This window comes from Peromyscus eremicus, chromosome 8a (genome assembly GCF_949786415.1).
Source record: "Peromyscus eremicus chromosome 8a, PerEre_H2_v1, whole genome shotgun sequence".
NCBI classification, from domain to species: domain Eukaryota; kingdom Metazoa; phylum Chordata; class Mammalia; order Rodentia; family Cricetidae; genus Peromyscus; species Peromyscus eremicus.
Window position 1 is genome coordinate 21,726,872 of NC_081423.1, and position 9,517 is coordinate 21,736,388.

General features: G+C 38.3%; 1 pseudogene; it reads right to left on the reverse strand.

Moving 5' to 3' along the window:
* Positions 1 to 1,692: 1,692 nt before the first annotated feature.
* LOC131916540 (E3 ubiquitin-protein ligase RNF138-like) lies at positions 1,693 to 2,267 on the reverse strand (annotated as a pseudogene).
* Positions 2,268 to 9,517: the final 7,250 nt, after the last annotated feature.

A 9,517-nucleotide genomic window follows, 5' to 3' on the forward strand; every position in this document is an offset into this window, starting at 1 on the left:
ACCTGATAATCCAGTGTAGATAATAACACACTTAGTAATGGAATATCTCATTTGGCTTATATGACAGCAATATATAAGCAATATAGAAGAATTACTTAATATACATGAGTAATGAGTAATTCACATGGAAAGAGGTAAAGAATAAAGTCTACATTAGGAAAATAAAAAAGCTAAGGACTGAATTACTGATTGACTAATTAATTATCCTTGCTCTCCATAGCATTGGGGAGGATCAACAAATGTGATGGCATTGTGCTATGCAACATAAGTCTCCTACAGTCAAGTCTCTTCATCTAGGCTGCATCTATGGGTTTTAATACTTTATAGTAATGAGTTCAGTAGCTTAAGTATTGGTAGATTGTGCTCTTGAAATACCCAATAATAAACAATACTTACAATGACAGCAAGATTTAAAGCTACTTGAATCAATAAGTTTAAAGTTTTCTTTGTTTCAGGAATTGATGCAGAAACAGGAAACAGAGACCCAACTATCTATATAGTCTTCCTGAGTTGCTCCTTGGGTAAATGGCATATGAGGACATTAACTGGGACATTTATAGATTAGTATCTCTGTTTGTTCACTTGTCTGAGTTTTCACACTTATTCATTTACCATCACAAGTATCTCTGGGCACAGGTATTTTCATTTTCTACTTACAGATTAAAAAACAACAACAACAACAACAGAACTCCAGCAGAGATAGGAATCTTCCTCAAAACAGCACTCTGGGTGTCTGAGACAAGAATCAAACTCACTCTGTTTGGCTCAGGTATAAGCAGACATAACCACTGTGTCATAGTAAGACAACTATTGCCGTATTTTAATTAAATATTTAATTAAACATTGGTAACACAAAAATGAAAGCAAATAAGTATAAAATAATAAAAATTACAACAAAACAAGCAATCAAAACAAAAGAAAACAAGCTGCAGATTTATAGAACAGTTTTCGTAAATCATCTATTATCCTAAAGATCACTGAGGATTTGAAGTGGTATACGTGGAGTCAAAGAGAAGAAAGATTTTAAATTGGCCGGTAGCTATTTGTGAGACTCAGAGGGGCAGAAGTCAAGATTCTGAATAGCTAAAAATTAGGCACATTTGCACGTATTTTACCTTCTCTTCATTATAATGTAACTTAGCCAACATTCAGATGATGGGATAGTGTACATTTCAGATGAAAAGTAAATAAAAATACACTTTTCCTAAAGAATAGGTGGTCATAGAACTGGCAAGATGTCTCAGCAGCTAAAGGTGTTTGCCACCAACCCTGACAACCTACGTCTGTCACCCAGAAGCTACATGGTAGAGGAAGAGAACAGACTCCTGGAAACTGACATCTGATTTCCACAAATATGACATGGCATATGCATATACCTCCCACCACAAACAATCAATAAATTAAATAAACATTCAGAAAATTAAACAGAGTAGATGGCTAGAAAGGTGTAATTTCTTCAATTGTTTACTTTTCTGTGTTATCAATTTGTGGGTTTTTTGTTTGGTTGGTTTTGGTTTTTTGATTTTTTTAATTGTTTTAGAGTGGCCCACCTTTATTTTAAATTAAAACGTAACACAATAGACTAGATTATTATTTTTATTAATATGCATAGAAAATTACTGAAATGGTGACTATTTGTTGTCTCCCGCAATGGCACTTATAGGTACAAATATGCAGAGATGTCTAGACATGTCAGATGCTTAATTGAAAAGACTCTTCCACGGCAGTTTGATCCTCAGTTTCCTCATCTGGCTGAATATTCTGAATATTCTTGTATTCTCTTGGTAAATTTCTATATTACCAGATGTAGATACCTCACTCCTATTATTGCTCCTTGCTGAATCTTGAGAAATCTTCAAAGTTTTGCATGACAGAAGAAACATCATATTCATCCCGTTACTTCTTACAAGATTTGGAATGTCTCTGTCTTGTGCAGTAGAATTTAATCTTTTTTGAACAGCACCAGCAGCTACTCCAAAACTTCCTCATGATTTCTTCAAGATCTAAGGCCCATTCTGGACATGCTCTTTCTCTTCTAGTCACACTTCCATGACATAGGGGACAATGTATTCCACTTTTTCTCATTGCAGTCAGGAAACATTTTCTACAGGAAACGTGCTGACAGGCTGTGGTCCTCCATGGTGTCTTGAGTGCCTCTTGACAGACACAGCAGTGAAATCATCATCCATGTAGGACATGGTCACCAAGAGCTCCTCAGATATGGTGAGGGGTTGGTGGGAAAGGTGGTGGCATCCACAGGGGCCCATGTGGCAGTGGAGACCCTGAACCTGACTCCCTGAGAGAGTTTGATTTTTGTTTAATGGGTCTTTCTTCTGTGACTCATTAATTAGCATTATAGGAGACCAAATCAATTAGAATTTCCAACTAATAAGTTTCTGGGCTCACATATATTCACATGTTGGGGTCCAAAGAAATACATATAGCTGTGGTTGTATAGTGGAAGATTTTATTTTCCGTAATGTGCCTCCTTTAAAATGGAGTGTCTATCACTTGCAGGATACATCACTTCCACTCACCAATGGTTAAGTAGGATAACTGGAAACCCCAACATTATTTATGGAAAGTACCTAACTTCTCCCGAAGATTCGTATCATCATCGTATATTTTCTATGAGTCTGAACTGCATATGTGATAGGAGAGTTACTGTCATTTAGTAAGAATAATCTTTCCAGACAGTGGTTCTCTAGATCATAGAGACACCTGAACCTGTGTCCGGACTCAGGCCTAAAACAGCTTCTATTTTATAAAGCTGGAACTGATAAATCGTCCTGAAATGGGCCTGTACGCTCTGAGGTCTGGACCACTGGTTGTGAATTTACAGGGTGAGGGATGGATTCCTTTAAGACTAGAACGCAACCTTGGGCTTCTTGACATCAATCAGAACACTTGTAAGGATGCTTCATCACTTCAGACAGACACCAAATTTTGCATACAATTTCACATGCTTTGGGGAACTCTATTGCTGTGGGATGTTCTGTATGTCAAATATGTTGCTCTGATTGGTTAGTAAATAAAACACTGATTGGCCAGTAGCCAGGCAGGAAGGATAGGCAGGACAAGCAGAGAAGAGAATTCTGGGAAGTGGAAGGCTGAGGAGGAGACACTGCCAGCCACCACCATGACAAGCAGCATGTGAAGATGTCAGTAAGCCATGAGCCACATGGCAAGGTATAGATTTATGGAAATAGATTAATTTAATCTATAAGAACAGTTAGCAAGAAGCCTGCCATGGCCATACAGTTTATAAACAATATAAGTCTCTGTGTTTACTTGGTTGGGTCTGAGCAGCTGTGGGACTGGTGGGTGATAGAGATTTGTCCTGACTGTGGACCAGGCAGGAAAACTCTAGCTACAAATGGCACCCAACGTGGGGCAAGAGTTTCCACCTAAAACCTGAAAAAAAAGATTCTAAAACAACGGAGCTAAAAACAGTTCCTAGTTGTCTCTTTCAAGTTAGCGGCAGCCTGTGTGTTTGAGCTACTATGTACTATGGCGGGTTCCTGGCATGTGCGCTCCACCTGCAGTATGGCAGGAATGAGGTCTCTGCAAGTGGCACATTAAGCTGCGTGGTGGATTTAGCCTTTGCTAGTACAAAACAAAAAGAGGTTTCTGGGCTACACGCTGCTTTGATAGAAGCATAGACCCACTATTTCTGAGAGTTGATCGCTCCCAGAGCTGGCGGAAAACATACCACCGCCATGTTGGGAAACTGAAATGGGAGGAGCCAGCCGCCACAGCACCATTTCAGGCTTAGAAGGCTGCAGTTTAAAGCAATAGCTTCACAATAAGATTAATTCAGATAAAATAGTTTACAATGTATGAAAAAAATGTACGTAGGCTTAAAAGAGAGAAAAAAAGGAAAATATACAGTTATATAAACAAATAGTTTTTAAAAATAATGTTTAAAGAAACATTAAAAGTAATAAGTCACATAAAGATGGCTATCACACAGAGAATCTAGATTATGTTGTCTTTGATATTCGTAACTGAAGAAAAAGATTTGATTGTAAAAGCTATTGAGTTATGCCAAAATGTACATTTTAAAGGTACCTTGACTTCAAAATTTGGATATAAGGATATGTTGCTTTGGAAAAGAGTCTCTGCTTTTGTTTCCACAGAAAGCCAGAGGCTGTGGATTTGTTCCAGATTAAGATACATCAGGTTTGACCAGCCAAGACCCCCTGAAAGGTCTTCAATGACACCATGGCCCAGATGATCCAACATCCAGAATGGTTTCAAGGCAACTGGCTCAGACAATACAGCCTCACAGACTACTCCATAATCCTAAAATTTTCTTTGTGTCCCCATAAGATACAGCGCCCCCCTCCAGCAGGAAGTAGTAAGAGAAGCTATGCCCAAATTCCCAAATTATATGTAATTTTACTAGGTTAAGGTTAAAACCTTCCTTTTTGAAAAAAAGAAAAGGGGAAGTACTGTGGGATGTTCTGTATGTCAAATATGTAGCTCTGATTGGTTAGTAAATAAAACACTGATTGGCCAGTAGCCAGGCAGGAAGGATAGGTGGGACAAGCAAAGAGAATTCCAGGAAGTTGAAGGCTGAGGAGGAGACCCTGCAGCCACCACCATGACAAGCAGCATGTGAAGACGCCGGTAAGCCATGAGCCATGTGGCAAGGTATAGATTTATGGAAATGGATTAATTTAAGCTATAAGAACAGTTAGCAAGAAGCCTGCCATGGCCATACAGTTTGTAACCAATATAAGCCTCTATGTTTACTTGGTTGGGTCTGAGCAGCTGTGGGGCTGGCGAGTGATAGAGATTTGTCCTGACTATGGGCCAGGCAGGAAAACTCTAGCTATACTCTATGGTGCCCCAAAGACTGTTTCTATAGACCTTAAGCTAAAAGCTCTAGGAACATGATATTATAAGGAATTCACCACAAACAATTTTCAGGGATTTTCTAAAAGTTAAGCATAGGACATAATTCCATTCAAATTACATTTTCTCTTTTTCATGTACCTGATTGAATACTTATTTTATTTTCATTTATTTAGTGATTACTTCAACAAATATTCATGATTTTATAGCACTTTTAAGTTTAATTTATTTTCTTATTTTCTGAGATGGTGCGTACACCCTATACTCCACAGTGTGTATGTGGAGGTCACTGGACAGCTTGGGAGAGAGCCAACTCAGAATTGCCAAGCTTGGCAGCAAGCTCTCTTTCTCTCTGAGGCATTTGATCAGCCCAAATTCATAATTTAAAAAGGATCATTATGACTAAATTACTGAATTTAATTATCAATATTTGATAATTTTTAATATTTAACCATTTTTATTATCAAGAATTAATATTTATTTTCATGTTGCTATATTAACTTTCTGAAGTTGCTAAATTTTGCAGACTTTCTATTGCCACCAATACCATTTCATCTGCACCATTTTTAAATAAATATGCAGTTATTTCTAGCTTGAATTAATTGACTAAATAAGTGAGACTCCATCGTTACCATTCCTTAAACTGATTTCTCGAGGCATGGTTGGACTGAAACAACCATTGAATTGATTGAATATGTATTTGAAACATTTTAAAGTTATAATTTAGGAATTTAAAAAAAAATTCTGCAGACATTTCTGGATGTCAAGAGATTTAAAGGAAGCCTTCTAACTGGCAATTGGCTAAGTTTAAGTTAAAATCCCTTTCCTAAGCAAGGCCCTACCTTACTCCTTCCTATGGGACTTGATTTCATTAAAATCCAGAGCCAAAGGGCTTAGTCACTTTTTGTGTGCTGTTGTGACTTCTGTCTAAGCACTTTGAAGTAAAAATGAGTTGATTATACTATCATAATACAACTTCTTCAACTGGTGGCCTGACCTTAAAAAACAACTAATAGGTGTGATGAAAAGTATTAAAAATGAGTTTTTAAGATGGTCTTTGGGATGGAGGAGAGAGAAAGTTCTTTCCAAATTTGGGCTGTAATTTGTTGTGGTAATTTTACATATCAAGTGGCTTATTCTCATGGGTAACAGTGAGTGTCCATGTGTTTAAGAGTTTAGAGACATATGAAAAAAAAATGAAGTTAAACTGGAGTAAGATGGAGTGTGGTGTGGGTCAGGGTACACAGTTACAATGGGGAGCAGCTACTCCTCCAAGGTTTGAATCTAACAATGGAAATAATATACCTTATAATTAAGAAAAACTGGAAATTGTAACAAAACTGCCAACTCTATTCCTCTTTTCAGCATGACTCATTTGCCCCACTGTGCTAGTTTGTAAATGATTCCTGAACATACTCTTAACTTTTCAATACAATACTTTCTTTGTTTGTACATGAGGAGGAGGAGCTTGTCTTGCCTTTCAGAGATTATGAAATGAAAAATAATATAGAATAGGACATAATGAGACATCATTAAGATAGTGTCACAGTTTTTAAATTGTCAACTTAACATACCCACTCGTGCTATTTTATTTCCTTTTTCTTTTCTTTATTACTAAGAAATTTTCTATTCATTTTACATACAAACCACAGATGTCTCTCTCCTCCCCCCATCTTCCCCCTCCCCAACCTACCCTCCATTTCCACCTCCTCCAAGGCAAGTGGAATCAGCAGAACCTGGTATATTCAGTTGAGGCAGGTCCAAGCCCCTCCCCCATGCACCAAGGCTGCACAAAGTGTGCCACCATAGGTACTGGGCTCCAAAAAGCCCACTTATGCACCAGCGATGGATCCTGATTCCACTGGCAGGGGGCCCCCTAAACAGTTCAAGCTAAACAACTGTCTCGCCTAACCAGGGGGCCTAGTCCAGTCCCATGGGGGCTCCTCAGCTATTGGTCCACAGTTCATGAGTTCCCACTAGTTTGGCTGGCCATCTCTGTACATTTCCCCATCATGCTTTTGATGTCCCTTGTTCATAAACTCCCTCCTCTCTCTCATTGATTGAACTCCTGGAGCTTGGCCTGGCACCTGGCCAGGGATCTCTGCATCTGCTTCCACCAGTTACTGGATGAAGGCTCTATGATGACAGTTAGTGTATTCACCAATCTGATTACTGGAGTAGGCCAGTTCAGGCACCCTCTCAACTATTGCTAGTAGTCTAAGATGGAGTCATCCTTTTTTACTCTTGAATTATTTTAAATACTTTTTGAGAATTTCATAAAAGTATATAATATAATTTGAGAATACCCAACCTTCTGCTACTTTGAATTTTCCCCTTCCAACCTCATGCCTATTAACTCACTGAGGCCTATTGGTGTTGTCCACATGTGGGTGAATGTGAGGCTATCCCCTGGAGCATGGGCTACCTACATTCCCACCTCCAGAACCCATCACCTGTCAATGGATACTTACTTAGGGATGAACTTCATGTAGCCCAGTTGGTGCTGGAATAGTTACCAGCTTATCCAGATCTTATGCTGATGATTGTGGCTGTTTTGAGTTCCTGTGTGGAACAGCCCTGCCAATTCCAGAAGATACTCATCCATAGTGGTTATTTCTAACCCCTGACTCTTACAGACTTTCTGTGACCTGTTTCACAACTCACCCTGAACCTTGCGCGATAGGGTATAATACAGACATTCATTTAAGGGTAAGCGCGGCACTGACAATTATTCTCTGCACTTTGACTGCTCATGAGTCCCTGAATTACTGGCTATCTGCTGCAAGAAGAGTTTTTCTGCTGATGGCTGAGAGGTTTGTGCTATTTTTAAAGCTGAGACCAATTTTATATATACAATTCACCATTACAGTCCATAAAATTAAAAGGATCTAATGCAGCTCAGAAGGAAATAAAAAAACTTAGGAATTGCTCCTTGATCTTAAAGGTGGTGATGTTAATTTCATTAACATTTTTGTTTCCTTTTAAGATATATTTTCCAAAAGAGTCTAAGTATATGTTTTACTCTTAGATAAATACTTCAACAATAAAACCAAATAGAAATAAATTAAGTGAAACACTGTTTTCTATCAGATAAAAATACATGTAAGAGATAGATGATGACAGAGGATAGATAATATCGAGGTATGAATATGCCTCATTGCTAGAATACATTTTTAGCATGTGCAGAACTCTAGATATGATCTCCAATATAAAAATACATTTAAAATACTTTGACCATCAATGGCATACACTTGATTCTTCCAGAATTGTAAGAGTACATTGGCTGGAAATTAACTTTATGTAACTCAATCCCCAAATCACTAACATCAAAAATTATGAACATGAAATTCAGGCAAATGGAAGAGCCTTTGGGGAAGAATTCATCTTGGCATCAGTTTCAATGCAGAGACACTGGACGGCACTATGTCCAAGTCATGAGCCTTTTGGCAGTGGAGGTTTCACTAAAAAAAAATTGGCTTAAGAAAATAATTCTAGTTCTTTTCCATAGATCAAGTCATAAACCAACTAAAGTCTCAGATTATCCCACCCTCCTTTGGCAATGCTATTTAATGCTACACCTATTTAGTTAACCACACATTCTTAAGTCTTCTAGCCTCCTTGGAAACACTTAGGACAGTACATGAGCTGCCAGAATTAAACAGAACACCTGTTTTCAAACTCCCAGCCTCTTAAGATTTTCAACTAGCGTTTCAGAAATCCTCATGTATTTTGAATAAGCTCTAGGAGAGATGCCACTCAGCCACCACACTGATCTGATATTGGTAAAGTGCCATAGTCATCGAAGGCAGTATTTGTTGCAGGGGTTGGGGGTAGTTCAGCGGAGGGAGTACCAGAGCTAACTGCACGCTTTTTTGTTGTGCTGGCAAATTCTAACTGTTATACACATACTCAATAGTTTGCCAAAACCTTAGGAGGAACTCTACAAAATGGATGAGAGAATCTTGACTCACTCCCATTGATGGGTGCTGAAAGTCTAGGGATTGCCTGGACCTGCAGGAAAGGGTAAAAACAAAAATTGGACCACTTCCTCAAGAAAACATGGATTTTGGATGAACTCTGCAATGCTCTCACTGGTCACAAGCAAACACCAAAGTCCTTCCTAATTACTTTAAATCTGTTTGTCCTTATGATTGGGGCATCGTTAACCTTGAAAGTGGTTGAGATACTGATTCACTTAGTAATTTACTGTTAGAAATGTTTTGGGGTGGGTAATATGTAATCTTGTTATGGATAACATAGCTAATACCTAACATGGAGTAGCTGTAGACAAGCTTTAAACTTTCAACCCTTTGTTCTGGCTGTAAAATGTCAGTTGGACCCATTTTGGTGCTTTTTATTACTGCATCAAAAGCATGCTGTGAATTTGTTGCTGCCATAAATGCTTAATGTAAGAGCTCATTGTGCAATAAAGTGTCAGAACACTGTTTTTAAACACGTTTTTAAAGCAACATTTTACAGCTTACATTTTTTCCCACTGCGTACTATAAAAAGTACAGATTTTCAATGTCACATTCATAAGGAGTGCATAATCGTTCCTAGGAAAGCCAACTACAGTGAGAATTAAACAATTTCTCTCCAACCTTTTCATAAACCCTGCTTCCCCCTCCCCCATGCCACTTGGGATGAACATGATATA